Source organism: Ranitomeya imitator, chromosome 4 (assembly GCF_032444005.1).
Source record: "Ranitomeya imitator isolate aRanImi1 chromosome 4, aRanImi1.pri, whole genome shotgun sequence".
In the NCBI taxonomy this organism is placed as follows: Eukaryota; Metazoa; Chordata; class Amphibia; order Anura; family Dendrobatidae; genus Ranitomeya; species Ranitomeya imitator.
The window spans coordinates 685,171,396-685,187,559 of record NC_091285.1 but is presented as its reverse complement, the minus strand read 5'-3'; the positions used below and the strand labels follow the sequence as shown (position 1 = coordinate 685,187,559).

The following is a 16,164-nucleotide window of genomic DNA, read 5'->3' as shown; positions in this document are numbered from 1 at the left end:
TAACTACTATAATACTGCTCCTATGTACAAGAATATAACTACTATAATACTGCCCCTATGTACAAGAATATAACTACTATAATACTGCCCCTATGTACAAGAATATAACTACTATAATACTGCCTCTATATATAAGAATATAACTACTATAATACTGCCTCTATGTATAAGAATATAACTACTATAATACTGCTCCTATATACAAGAATATAACTACTATAATACTGCCCCTATGTACAAGAATATAACTACTATAATACTGCCCCTATGTACAAGAATATAACTACTATAATACTGCCTCTATGTATAAGAATATAACTACTATAATACTGCTCCTATGTACAAGAATATAACTACTATAATACTGCCCCTATGTACAAGAATATAACTACTATAATACTGCCTCTATGTATAAGAATATAACTACTATAATACTGCTCCTATGTTCAAGAATATAACTACTATAATACTGCCCCTATGTACAAGAATATAACTACTATAATACTGCCCCTATGTACAAGAATATAACTACTATAATACTGCCCCTATGTACAAGAATATAACTACTATAATGCTGCCTCTATGTATAAGAAAATAACTACTATAATACTGCTCCTATGTACAAGAATATAACTGCTATAATACTACCCCTATGTACAAGAATATAACTACTATAATACTGCCCCTATGTACAAGAATATAACTACTATAATACTGCCTCTATGTATAAGAATATAACTACTATAATACTGCTCCTATGTACAAGAATATAACTACTATAATACTGCCCCTATGTACAAGAATATAACTACTATAATACTGCCGCTATTTCTAATAATATAACTACTATAATACTGCTCCTATGTACAAGAATATAACTACTATAATACTGCCCCTATGTAAAAGAATATAACTACTATAATACTGCCCCTATGTACAAGAATATAACTACTATAATACTGCCTCTATGTACAAGAATATAACTACTATAATACGGCCCCTATGTACAAGAATATAACTACTATAATACGGCCCCTATGTACAAGAATATAACTACTATAATACTGCCCCTATGTACAAGAATATAACTACTAGAATACTGCCCCTATGTACAAGAATATAACTACTATAATACTGCCTCTATGTATAAGAATATAACTACTATAATACTGCTCCTATGTACAAGAATATAACTACTATAATACTGCCCCTATGTACAAGAATATAACTACTATAATACTGCCCCTATGTACAAGAATATAACTACTATAATACTGCCTCTATGTATAAGAATATAACTACTATAATACTGCTCCTATGTACAAGAATATAACTACTATAATACTGCCCCTATGTACAAGAATATAACTACTATAATACTGCCTCTATGTATAAGAATATAACTACTATAATACTGCTCCTATATACAAGAATATAACTACTATAATACTGCCCCTATGTACAAGAATATAACTACTATAATACTGCCCCTATGTACAAGAATATAACTACTATAATACTGCCTCTATGTATAAGAATATAACTACTATAATACTGCTCCTATGTACAAGAATATAACTACTATAATACTGCCCCTATGTACAAGAATATAACTACTATAATACTGCCTCTATGTATAAGAATATAACTACTATAATACTGCTCCTATGTTCAAGAATATAACTACTATAATACTGCCCCTATGTACAAGAATATAACTACTATAATACTGCCCCTATGTACAAGAATATAACTACTATAATACTGCCCCTATGTACAAGAATATAACTACTATAATGCTGCCTCTATGTATAAGAAAATAACTACTATAATACTGCTCCTATGTACAAGAATATAACTGCTATAATACTACCCCTATGTACAAGAATATAACTACTATAATACTGCCCCTATGTACAAGAATATAACTACTATAATACTGCCTCTATGTATAAGAATATAACTACTATAATACTGCTCCTATGTACAAGAATATAACTACTATAATACTGCCCCTATGTACAAGAATATAACTACTATAATACTGCCGCTATTTCTAATAATATAACTACTATAATACTGCTCCTATGTACAAGAATATAACTACTATAATACTGCCCCTATGTAAAAGAATATAACTACTATAATACTGCCCCTATGTACAAGAATATAACTACTATAATACTGCCTCTATGTACAAGAATATAACTACTATAATACGGCCCCTATGTACAAGAATATAACTACTATAATACTGCCCCTATGTACAAGAATATAACTACTATAATACTGCCCCTATGTACAAGAATATAACTACTATAATACTGCCCCTATGTACAAGAATATAACTACTATAATACTGCCTCTATGTACAAGAATATAACTACTATAATACTGCCCCTATGTACAAGAATATAACTACTATAATACTGCCCCTATGTACAAGAATATAACTACTATAATACTGCCCCTATGTACAAGAATATAACTACTATAATACTGCCCCTATGTACAAGAATATAACTACTATAATAATGCCTCTATGTGTAAGAATATAACTACTACAATACTGCTCCTATGTACAAGAATATAACTACTATAATACTGCCCCTATGTACAAGAATATAACTACTATAATACTGACTCTATGTATAAGAATATAACTACTATAATACTGCTCCTATATTCAAGAATATAACTACTATAATACTGCCCCTATGTACAAGAATATAACTACTATAATACTGCCCCTATGTACAAGAATATAACTACTATAATACTGCCCCTATGTACAAGAATATAACTGCTATAATACTGCCTCTATATATAAGATTATAACTACTATAATACTGCTCCTATGTACAAGAATATAACTACTATAATACTACCCCTATGTACAAGAATATAACTACTATAATACTGCCCCTATGTACAAGAATATAACTACTATAATACTGCCTCTATGTATAAGAATATAACTACTATAATACTGCTCCTATGTACAAGAATATAACTACTATAATACTGCCCCTATGTACAAGAATATAACTACTATAATACTGCCTCTATGTATAAGAATATAACTACTATAATACTGCTCCTATGTACAAGAATATAACTACTATAATACTGCCCCTATGTACAAGAATATAACTACTATAATACTGCCCCTATGTACAAGAATATAACTACTATAATACTGCCTCTATGTATAAGAATATAACTACTATAATACTGCTCCTATGTACAAGAATATAACTACTATAATACTGCCCCTATGTACAAGAATATAACTACTATAATACTGCCCCTATGTACAAGAATATAACTACTATAATACTGCCCCTATGTACAAGAATATAACTACTATAATACTGCCCCTATGTACAAGAATATAACTACAATAATACTGCTCCTATGTACAAGAATATATCTACTATAATACTGCCTCTATGTACAAGAATATAGCTACTATAATACTGCTCCTATGTACAAGAATATAAATACTATAATACTGCCCCTATGTACAAGAATATAACTACTATAATACTGCCTCTATGTATAAGAATATAACTACTATAATACTGCTCCTATGTACAAGAATATAACTACTATAATACTGCCATTATGTACAAGAATATAACTACTATAATACTGCCCCTATGTACAAGAATATAACTACTATAATACTGCCCCTATGTACAAGAATATAACTACTATAATACTGACCCTATGTACAAGAATATAACTACTATAATACTGACTCTATGTATAAGAATATAACTACTATAATACTGCTCCTATATTCAAGAATATAACTACTATAATACTGCCCCTATGTACAAGAATATAACTACTATAATACTGCCCCTATGTACAAGACTATAACTACTATAATACTGCCCCTATGTACAAGAATATAACTACTATAATACTGCCTCTATATATAAGAATATAACTACTATAATACTGCTCCTATGTACAAGAAGATAACTACTATAATACTACCCCTATGTACAAGAATATAACTACTATAATACTGCCCCTATGTACAAGAATATAACTACTATAATACTGCCTCTATGTATAAGAATATAACTACTATAATACTGCTCCTATGTACAAGAATATAACTACTATAATACTGCCCCTATGTACAAGAATATAACTACTATAATACTGCCTCTATGTATAAGAATATAACTACTATAATACTGCTCCTATGTACAAGAATATAACTACTATAATACTGCCCCTATGTACAAGAATATAACTACTATAATACTGCCCCTATGTACAAGAATATAACTACTATAATACTGCCTCTATGTATAAGAATATAACTACTATAATACTGCTCCTATGTACAAGAATATAACTACTATAATACTGCCCCTATGTACAAGAATATAACTACTATAATACTGCCCCTATGTACAAGAATATAACTACTATAATACTGCCCCTATGTACAAGAATATAACTACTATAATACTGCCCCTATGTACAAGAATATAACTACTATAATACTGCTCCTATGTACAAGAATATAACTACTATAATACTGCCTCTATGTACAAGAATATAGCTACTATAATACTGCTCCTATGTACAAGAATATAACTACTATAATACTGCCCCTATGTACAAGAATATAACTACTATAATACTGCCTCTATGTATAAGAATATAACTTCTATAATACTGCTCCTATGTACAAGAATATAACTACTATAATACTGCCATTATGTACTAGAATATAACTACTATAATACTGCCCCTATGTACAAGAATATAACTACTATAATACTGCCCCTATGTACAAGAATATAACTACTATAATACTGCCCCTATGTACAAGAATATAACTACTATAATACTGAGCCTATGTACAAGAATATAACTACTATAATACTGCTCCTATGTACAAGAATATAACTACTATAATACTGCTCCTATGTACAAGAATATAACTACTATAATACTGCCCCTATGTACAAGAATATAACTATTATAATACTGCCCCTATGTACAAGAATATAACTACTATAATCCTGCCTCTATGTACAAGAATATAACTGCTATAATACTGCTCCTATGTACAAGAATGTAACTACTATAATACTGCCCCCTATGTACAAGAATATAACTACTATATTACTGCCCCTATGTACAAGAATATAACTACTATAATACTGCTCCTATGTACAAGAATATAACTACTATAATACTGCCCCCTATGTACAAGAATATAGCTACTATAATACTGCTCCTATGTACAAGAATATAACTACTATAATACTGCCCCTATGTAGAAGAATATAACTACTATAATACTGCCCCCTATGTACAAGAATATAACTACTATAATACTGCTCCTATGTACAAGAATATAACTACTATAATACTGCCCCCTATGTACAAGAATATAGCTACTATAATACTGCTCCTATGTACAAGAATATAACTACTATAATACTGCCCCTATGTACAAGAATATAGCTACTATAATACTGCTCCTATGTACAAGAATATAACTACTATAATACTGCCCCCTATGTACAAGAATATAACTACTATAATACTGCCTCTATGTACAAGAATATAACTACTATAATACTGCCCCTATGTACAAGAATATAACTACTATAATACTGCCCCCTATGTACAAGAATATAACTACTATAATACTGCCTCTATATACAAGAATATAACTACTATAATACTGCCCCTATGTACAAGTATATAACTACTATAATACTGCTCCTATGTACAAGAATATAGCTACTATAATACTGCTCCTATGTACAAGAATATAACTACTATAATACTGCCCCCTATGTACAAGAATATAACTACTATAATACTGCCCCTATGTACAAGAATATAGCTACTATAATACTGCTCCTATGTACAAGAATATAACTACTATAACACTGCCCCCTATGTACAAGAATATAACTACTATAATACTGCCTCTATGTACAAGAATATAACTACTATAATACTGCCCCCTATGTACAAGAATATAACTACTATAATACTGCCTCTATGTACAAGAATATAACTACTATAATACTGCCCCTATGTACAAGAATATAACTACTATAATACTGCCTCTATGTACAAGAATATAACTACTATAATACTGCCCCCTATGTACAAGAATATAACTACTATAATACTGCCTCTATGTACAAGAATATAACTACTATAATACTGCCCCTATGTACAAGAATATAACTACTATAATACTGCCCCCTATGTACAAGAATATAACTACTATAATACTGCCTCTATGTACAAGAATATAACTACTATAATACTGCCCCTATGTACAAGAATATAACTACTATAATACTGCTCCTATGTACAAGAATATAGCTACTATAATACTGCTCCTATGTACAAGAATATAACTACTATAATACTGCCCCTATGTACAAGAATATAACTACTATAATACTGCCCCTATGTACAAGAATATAGCTACTATAATACTGCTCCTATGTACAAGAATATAACTACTATAATACTGCCCCCTATGTACAAGAATATAACTACTATAATACTGCCTCTATGTACAAGAATATAACTACTATAATACTGCTCCTATGTACAAGAATATAACTACTATAATACTGCCCCTATATACAAGAATATAACTACTATAATACTGCCTCTATGTACAAGAATATAACTACTATAATACTGCCCCCTATGTACAAGAATATAACTACTATAATACTGCCCCTATGTACAAGAATATAACTACTATAATACTGCCTCTATGTACAAGAATATAACTACTATAATACTGCCCCTATGTACAAGAATATAACTACTATAATACTGCTCCTATGTACAAGAATATAACTACTATAATACTGCTCCTATATACAAGAATATAACTACTATAATACTGCTCCTATGTAAAAGAATATAACTACTATAATACTGCTCCTATGTACAAGAATATAACTACTATAATAGTGCCACTATGTACAAGAATATAACTACTATAATACTGCTCTCATGTACAAGATTATAACTACTATAATACTGCTCTTATGTACAAGAATATATTTACTATAATACTGCTCCCATGTACAAGAATATAACTACTATAATACTGCTCCTATGTACAAGAATATAACTACTATAATACTGCCCCTATGTACAAGAATATAACTACTATAATACTGCCCCTATATACAAGAATATAACTACTATAATACTGCCTCCTAGCTGTGAGGTTGTGTGTTGGTAGCTCTCCTGATGTCTGGAGCAAGCCCAGGGAGGGGCCACCCTGGGCGGGGAAGCTCCCCAGACAAGGCCCAGGCTTCTCGGCCTACACTGGGACAAGGCTCCCAGACCTCTCTGAATGGGAATATTAAGCCCAAAGCCCCTGTGAGACCAGTGAATGCAGCGGCCAAAGCTGCAGCATTTCTGTGAAGGAGGAAAAACCAGCAAGTAAAGTTTTGGGAGGAAAATCTACTCCAAGTCCAGCAAAGAAGCCAGAAGGTAAAGTGTTGGTGAGTGATGTTCCACAGCACAGTATGAAGCCCTGTAACTCCCCGGTCAGTCAGCCGCCCCTGCCTGAGGCACAGGTGAGATCGGTCTCAGCTGTACCAATCACCTCTCCTGCTTCCAGGCAGAGATGGACGTCTTTGGAAAGACAAACCATCCAGGAGAACTTGCAGCAACATGGCAGTGTGGCGCTGTCAGGACGCACCCGGTCACAGTCAGGTGGCAGCGATAAACCTGCTGCGGAGCCGGCATCCAGCCGAGGAGCCACAAAGCCGTCTGTGGTGGAACCGCACAAGTCTGTATTCAAAACCCCTGCACCCGTGGTGAAGACAAAACCTGTGCAGCCAGCGCGTGCACCCGAGCTGCAGCTAGCGGACGAGATACCGGGACTTGTCAGAAAACTGGGTGAGTTACAGCAGCAAAAAAAAGCGCTGCAAATGGAAGTCGACTTTATCTATAGTCTAAAGACCACTAATCCAGCCAGTAATGATGTGTATGACCTGAGACTGAACACACTGGGGGTGCAGCTGGCAAGTGTGGTGCAGGACATTGAGTCTGTGCTGGAGGGCATGGGGCCCCTGGCGGAGACCTACAGGATCCGGGAGCGGTTCGCCTCCTATAAGCAGGACTGTGCTGTAGAGACCGGGACCCCCCAGCAGCGGACACGGCCAGTGTTACAGGCTGCCCGCTTCTGCTTCCAGGAAGGAAAAAAACTGCAGCAGCAAGCAGCTGAGTGTGAACAGGAGCATGCACTTCAGACTCCAACAGAGGCACCACAGGTCCCAGAATGCCCCATGCAGGAGCAGGACAGTGTTTGTGAGACTGTTTGTGCTGCTGAGGCAGCTGAGTGTGAACAAGAGCATACACTTCAGACTCCAGCAGAGGCACCACAGGTCCCAGAATGCCCCATGCAGGAGCAGGACTGTATTTGTGAGACTGTTTGTGCTGCTGAGGCAGCTGAGTGTGAACAAGAGCTTGCACTTCAGACTCCAGCAGAGGCACCACAGGTCCCAGAATGCCCCATGCAGGAGCAGGACAGTGTTTGTGAGACTGTTTGTGTTTATGAGGCTGAGGCACAGACCGGGGCTGGTGATGTTGTGCCCATGGGGTCGGGGGTTGGGGAGGTTTCACATTCTGTCATGGACGTGGCACTGTCTGATGATAATGATGCTGCTAATAATAATGTGCATGATATGTGTGACTATCCTCCATTACCATCTAGTCCACAAGGTGTCACAGCCCCCCCTGCTGCAGACCCTCTCCCTGTCAGTCGGCCCAGTGTGACCCGGCAGGTGCCCCCCAGGAATGCCTGGAGCCGCGGCGCCCCATCCTTCACTTCCAGCGCCAGGTATACCGGCCAGACGTTTAAGCGCATTAATGTGGTGCGGTTTAAGTACATAGGTGCCAAGGAGGATCTGCCACAGCGCAGGTATGTGGTGAGAGAGCTGCTATGCGGCCAGATGGGGTTTGTGGCAAACGAGATACTGGCGGTGTCCAATCTTCTGGCCAGACAGGGCTATGAGGTCAGCTTCAAGCTGCAGTGTGACCTGGACAGGTTCTGGGCCAATTACCCCAGGTTCAGAGATGCTGAAGGCTGGAATAAATTTATATTGGTTCCTATCTCCAGGCCGGACACTGTCACGGTAAATATGACCTTCTGGAATGAGGCCGTTCCCCCACAGGACATCGAGGTGTGGCTCCGGAGACACTGTGACCTCGCCTCTGGACTCTCCAAGGTCAGAGATGAGGATGGTATCTGGACAATGGGGTGGAAAGCTGTGGTTAAACTGCGGCAACTCAATAACATTACTGCCCATTTACCCAACTCCTTCTTCATTGGGAGGGAGAAGGGAAGATGTTATTACCCCGGGCAGCCCAGGAAATGCTTCAAATGTGGTGAGAAAGGTCATCTGGCCAACGCCTGTACTGTAGTGAAGTGCAGCCTGTGCGGGGATATCGGCCATGTCGCTGTGGATTGCCGGGATGTTAGGTGCAACCTCTGCGGTAAGATGGGCCACCCTCACAGGGACTGTCCAGACGCCTGGCATAATATCTGCAGGGTCTTCCCTGATGAGGCTGTACTGGCAGGGGCAGAGGCTCAGGAGGATGAGGATGTGGTGGCAGGGGCGCATGAGAGGGAGGATTTAATGTCAGGAGAGATGGTGACCAGCCCAGATGCTCAACAGGAGTCCACTCATAAGCAGGGTATAGAGGGTGCAGAGGGGAACTTGGAGGTCGCTCCTCAGGTCCAGCAGCCTCAGGTAGCCCCCCCTTCGGCATCACTGTCTGAATCTGATGACTGGAGCATTAATCACAATAAAAGGAAGAAAAAGAGCACGTCCTCCCTTAAACCTGAGGCAGCATATGACACCGGTCAGAGTGCTACCAGGAAGGTTCAGAATTCTGCAGGAGTTATGGTTGTGTCCAACAAGTATAGAGTTTTATCTGAGTCTAATGATGACGATTATGAGACAGAGTTGAGAAAAGTTGATGCAGAGTGTGACAGGGACGTAGAGGACCACCCTTCCGTCAAAGCGGAAGCCTTTATCTGTGGACCCTCAGGTAGAGTCTGACATGGACACCGGTGGTGGACAGGACATTCCTGACTCATGATGATGGCAGTTACTGTGCTCCTTCTCTATTGTGTTGTGATGGCGGGGTTCTCATTAACACTAACATCAAGTAATGTCAATAGCATTAAGGCAAGGAGGACGAGACATGTGGTGTATGAACTAGGGTTGAGCGAAACGCGTCGAAAATTTTCAAAAGTCGCCGACTTTTGGCAAGGTCGGGTTTCATGAAACCCGACCCGACCCCTGTGTGGGGTCGGCCATGAAGTCGGCGATCTTTTGAATCTAGAATCGGAATTCCGATACCGATTCCCGATATGTTTAAGATATCGGGAATTGGTATCGGAATTCAGATTTAAGTGTAAAATAAAGAATTAAAATAAAAAATATTGCAATACTTACCCTCTGATGCGCCCTGGTACTAACCGGGAACCTTCCTTCCTTAGAATCAGCCTTCCACGACCTTGCGGTGAAGTCGCGGCTTGTGATTGGCCACGCGGCCACCAATGTGACCGCTCGCGCGACCAATCACAAGCCGCGACGTCACCGCTACGTCACCGCAAGGTCCTGGAAGGCTGATTCTAAGGAAGGAAGGTTCCTGGTTAGTACCAGGGTGCGTCAGAGGGTAAGTATTGCGATATTTTTTATTTTAATACTTTATTTTACACTAAAATATGGATCGCAGGGCCTGAAGGAGAGTTTCCGCTCCTTCAGACCCTGGGAACCATGGAAACCCAATGCACTGCATTGGGTTTCAGGTTTCGGCCGACCCCGACCCCGTCTTTTTTATAGGATCGGCTGATTTCACTCGACCCGACTTTTGAAAAAGTCGGGTTTCGTGAAACCCGACCCGATCCTATAAAAGTAAAGGTCGCTTAACCCTAGTATGAACATCTCACACATCTGGACACCGATGTCATTTTCCTGCAAGAGACACGACTGACATCTCTGGGGCTTATGAGAGAGGCTGAGAGGGAATGGCGGTGCGGTCCTTCTTTCTGGTCACTGGCTGTGGAGCCTTACGCCGGAGTCGCTGTCCTGTTTAACACCAATGATGTGACTGTGCATAGGATGACGGAGGTGGTCATGGGAAGATGTTTGGTCCTGGAAGTCACTATTCATGGGAGGCGACTCCGGCTTATTAACATCTATGGGCCACAGACAGTGACTGACAGGATTCAGCTATTTAATAACATTAAGCCATACCTCTTCACTTCTCTTCCGGTGGTGATGGCAGGGGACTTTAACGCCATACTGACGTCAGGTGACAGTTCCTCGGGCAGGACAGTGACCAGGGACGGGAAGGTCCTACATAACATTATAATGCAGGCTGGACTGACTGACGTTTTCGCACAGGGAGGTCGACAGCCAAAATTCACATATTCATGTTCCAACAGGAGCAGTAGGATAGATTTTGCTTTTGTGAGTCCTACTGAGGCTGTCGACACCCTGGGTGAGAAGGTCGTCCCTTACTCTGATCACCTCGCCTTGTGCTTCTGTCTGGGGACCTCTAACCGTCCGGAGATCGGTAGAGGGTTGTGGAAGCTCAATTCCAGTCTCCTGGATGATGCTTATGTTCAGAGTCATGTCTACTCCCTTATCCAGCTTCATCTAGATAGGGTTGACTTCTATGACAACATGACCGACTGGTGGGAGGACGTCAAGGAGGATATCAGATCCCTTTTAAAGAGACTGTCAGTTAATAAAGGGAGGAATAAGTACAGCTAGTACCTAAAGCTGCATAAAGAATTGGAGTCACTATATTCGGCAGGCGGGGATGACAAAGTGAAGATAGACCGACTGAAATCTGAGATAAGGCAGTATCAGTATAGTAGGTATACCTCCCTGGTTCTTGAACGGGATTATGGGTCCTTAGGGGCCCCTGATCCCTTTGAGAATTGCAGGGAGAGGGTAGTAAAAAAATGGTCACGGGTCTCACTGACTTCCAGGGTGTATTGCAGGATTCACGGGAGGGTATCCTGGAGGTGGTGAGATCTTACTATGCTGACTTGTTTCAGAGGAAAGTTTTGGATAAAGATAAGATGGCTCAATTCTTGGAGGCAACTCCTGCGCCTGATACTAATGATCTGGACTTTTCTCCTTTGACAGCAGAGTTAACGGTGGAGGAAGTTAAGGAGGCTATTGATAAATTACATCTGAAGAAGGCACCAGGTCCAGATGGCATAACAGCAGAATTTTATAGGAAATTCAGAGACCTCCTGGCTCCAATCCTCGTGGATGTGTATAAAAGTTGTCTAGAAAATCACCTGATGCCTCCATCCATGAGAGTGTCCTCGTTGATTCTGCTGTCTAAAGGTAAAGAGCCAAGCGACATCAAGAACTGGAGGCCGATTGCCCTCTTGAATGTGGACAGGAAGATTCTAGCAAAGATCCTGTTTTCTAGATTAGTCTGTTTGTCCCCAGCACTGTTGGCAGGCTCTCAGTTTGGCACAGTAAAAGGGCGGAACATCTCTGGAGCAGTCATCTCTATACGGGAGATGTTTGAGAGATGTAAAGCCCTGCGGTGTGGGAAATATATTGTTAGTCTGGACCAGGCTAAAGCCTTTGACAGGGTTGATCATGACTATCTGTGGGCCACTTTGTCAAAGTACGGTATTCCAGGACAATTTGTGGATTGGCTGAAGACATTGTACAGAGAGGCGGTGAGCTTTCCTCTGATTAATGGTTGGCAGGGTGACACTTTTGGAGTTGAGGCAGGGGTGAGACAGGGTTGCCCACTGAGTCCTCTCCTGTATGTTTTTGCCCTAGACCCGTTTCTGAGGTCACTGCAGGAGTGTGATTTTCAGGGGGTGCCGGTCCCCCATTGCCAGCCTCTGAATGTTGTTGCCTATGCGGATGATGTGACGTTGGTGATCTCTAATCCTCAAGAGGTGCAGATGTTATCTGCGTCTATCAGAAGTTACTCAGAGGCCTCCGGGTCTCTGGTCAACCTTGAGAAGAGTCAAGCTCTGTGGACATTAGATACTGATCCCAGCTATGATCTGCTGCAGTTTGCTAAAGCCTCCACCCATATTAAGATCCTAGGGGTTAAATTTGGGAGGGATGATAATGCCACGCTAAATTGGGAGGAGAAATTGGAAGCCGGAAATGCAAAGGTTCAGCTATGGAAGAACTGGAGGCTGACCTACAGAGAAAGGGTCGCAATGTTGAAGACTTATCTGGTCCCTGTTTTCTTGTATGTCTCTGTCATTTTCCCTTTGCCAGAATCTTTCTCAGTGAGGCTCTTCAGCCTGTTCTTCTAGCTCTTGTGGGGGAATAGGTTGAACCTAATAAAGAGGGGAATAACGTACCTACAGCGGAGAGATGGTGGGCTGGATATGTTGAATCCAAGGGTTTTCTTTGACTCCTTGTTTCTAAAGGTAAATTTTGGGAACATGGACTCAAACAGTAGCTCCCTGTGGGTAAATAGTATCAGGTACTGGATATTGCCTTTTGCAGAATCTTGGGTGCGAGGCGGCAGTCTCAAGAGGAGGAGATGGACAGGTGACCACCTCCCCCAGTATCTGGACTATGGTCTGAAGTGTGTTAGGAGGTGGGGACTGGAGAAGTCTTACATTGAGAGCAGTCAGAGAAGAGACCTATATGCTCATGTATGTAGGACTTTCTTTTACTCTCCACTGGCACTGAGAGATTGTGTCACCACCACCCTGCAGGAAAGCCTTAGGTTCCTAAACGGGAAAAGACTTCCTCCTAAACTGTTTGATGTCACTTGGCTTTCACTGCATGGTCGGCTCTTTGTCAGGGGGAACCTGAAACACTTGAGTGTCTCTGATAGGAATTGTCCCCTTGGTTGTCAGCAGGAGGAGACTATGGAGCACTTTATATGTGATTGCTGGGGAGGGAGGAAGATCTGGGAGGAAGTGTCAGCTAATCTAAAAATTCCCAGACTGCGGACTCTAAAGTATCCTGACATTATCTATGGTGTCCCCTCCACTGTTAGTAACATCGACAGAGAGACGATGTACATTATAATAAGCGTCGTCAAATACTATCATTGGCACATGAGAACCCGGGTGTCACTGCACAATGAGCTGTTCGATCACACCGCTGCGGCTGCTCAGGTTATGTAAGAACTCCGGTGGATAAAATCGCTAGAAGTTGGAAGGAGTCCGAGAAATATTAAGTTATGGAGGAATGTAAAATTCAGTTAGAAAATATGATATGACTTTTTTTTTGTTTAATTTTCTTCTACCTCCAGGTGTGGACACTTTAATTTATGTATCAATATGATCTGATTATTTAGTACTTGTGTATATATGACCAAAGTGAATTGTGTTTTGTAATTCTTGTAATTCTGGGTGATTTTTGTTTTTATTATAATTGTATTTATGTTTGGTTTTTAAAATAAAAATTGCCCCCTATGTACAAGAATATAACTAATATAATACTGCTCCTATGTACAAGAATATAACTACTATAATACTGCTCCTATGTACAAGAATATACCTACTATAATACTGCCCCTATGTACAAGAAGATAACTACTATAATACTGCTCCTATGTACAAGAATATAACTACTATAATACTGCCCCTATGTACAAGAATATACCTACTATAATACTGCTCCTATGTACAAGAATATACCTACTATAATACTGCTCCTATATACAAGAATATAACTACTATAATAATGCCCCCTATGCACAAGAATATAACTACTATTATAGTAGTTATATTCTTGTACATAGGGAGCAGTATTATAGTAGTTATATTCTTGTACATAGGAGCAGTATTATAGTAGTTATATTCTTGTACACAGGAGCAGTATTATAGTAGTTATATTCTTGTACATAGGGGCAGTATTATAGTAGTTATATTCTTGTACATAGGAGCAGTATTATAGTAGTTATATTCTTGTACATAGGGGCAGTATTATAGTAGTTATATTCTTGTACATAGGGAGCAGTATTATAGTAGTTATATTCTTGTACATAGGAGCAGTATTATAGTAGTTATATTCTTGTACATAGGGGCAGTATTATAGTAATTATATTCTTGTACATAGGAGCAGTATTATAGTAGTTATATTCTTGTACATAGAGGCAGTATTATAGTAGTTATATTCTTGTACATAGGGAGCAGTATTATAGTAGTTATATTCTTGTACATAGGAGCAGTATTATAGTAGTTATATTCTTGTACATAGAGGCAGTATTATAGTAATTATATTCTTGTACATAGGAGCAGTATTATAGTAGTTATATTCTTGTACATAGAGGCAGTATTGTAGTAGTTATATTCTTGTACATAGGAGCAGTATTATAGTAGTTATATTCTTGTACATAGAGGCAGTATTGTAGTAGTTATATTCTTGTACATAGGAGCAGTATTATAGTAGTTATATTCTTGTACATAGGAGCAGTATTATAGTAGTTATATTCTTGTACATAGAGGCAGTATTATAGTAATTATATTCTTGTACATAGGAGCAGTATTATAGTAGTTATATTCTTGTACATAGAGGCAGTATTGTAGTAGTTATATTCTTGTACATAGGAGCAGTATTATAGTAGTTATATTCTTGTACACAGGAGCAGTATTATAGTAGTTATATTCTTGTACATAGGAGCAGTATTATAGTAGTTATATTCTTGTACATAGGGAGCAGTATTATAGTAATTATATTCTTGTACATAGGAGCAGTATTATAGTAGTTATATTCTTGTACATAGAGGCAGTATTGTAGTAGTTATATTCTTGTACATAGGAGCAGTATTATAGTAGTTATATTCTTGTACATAGAGGCAGTATTATAGTATATATGTTCTTGTTCATAGAAGCAGTTAGTTTTGTCTGTTTTTGAGGTGGTAGTATAATAATCTTAGTATGTTAGATGTAAAAATTGTATTTTGTTCTTAGTTGTACACAGTGACTATTGTTAGTGATTTTAATCTAAATATACAGTTAATAGTTTAGAATATGTTTTATCTAACTTTGGGGATCTGAGTAAGTTAGCCTTCCAGTAACTGAAGAACTATTGACTTTTTTGATATTAACAATGTTTGCAAAAATTTTAATAATTTTCTATTCTGCATTTGGAC

General features: G+C 38.5%; 1 protein-coding gene across 1 annotated transcript in view; it reads left to right on the top strand.

Annotated features, from left to right (window-relative positions):
* The window catches only part of LOC138674696 (uncharacterized), a 229,635-nt gene that overhangs the window by 132,882 nt on the left and 80,589 nt on the right, over positions 1-16,164 (top strand). The window lies entirely within an intron of this gene.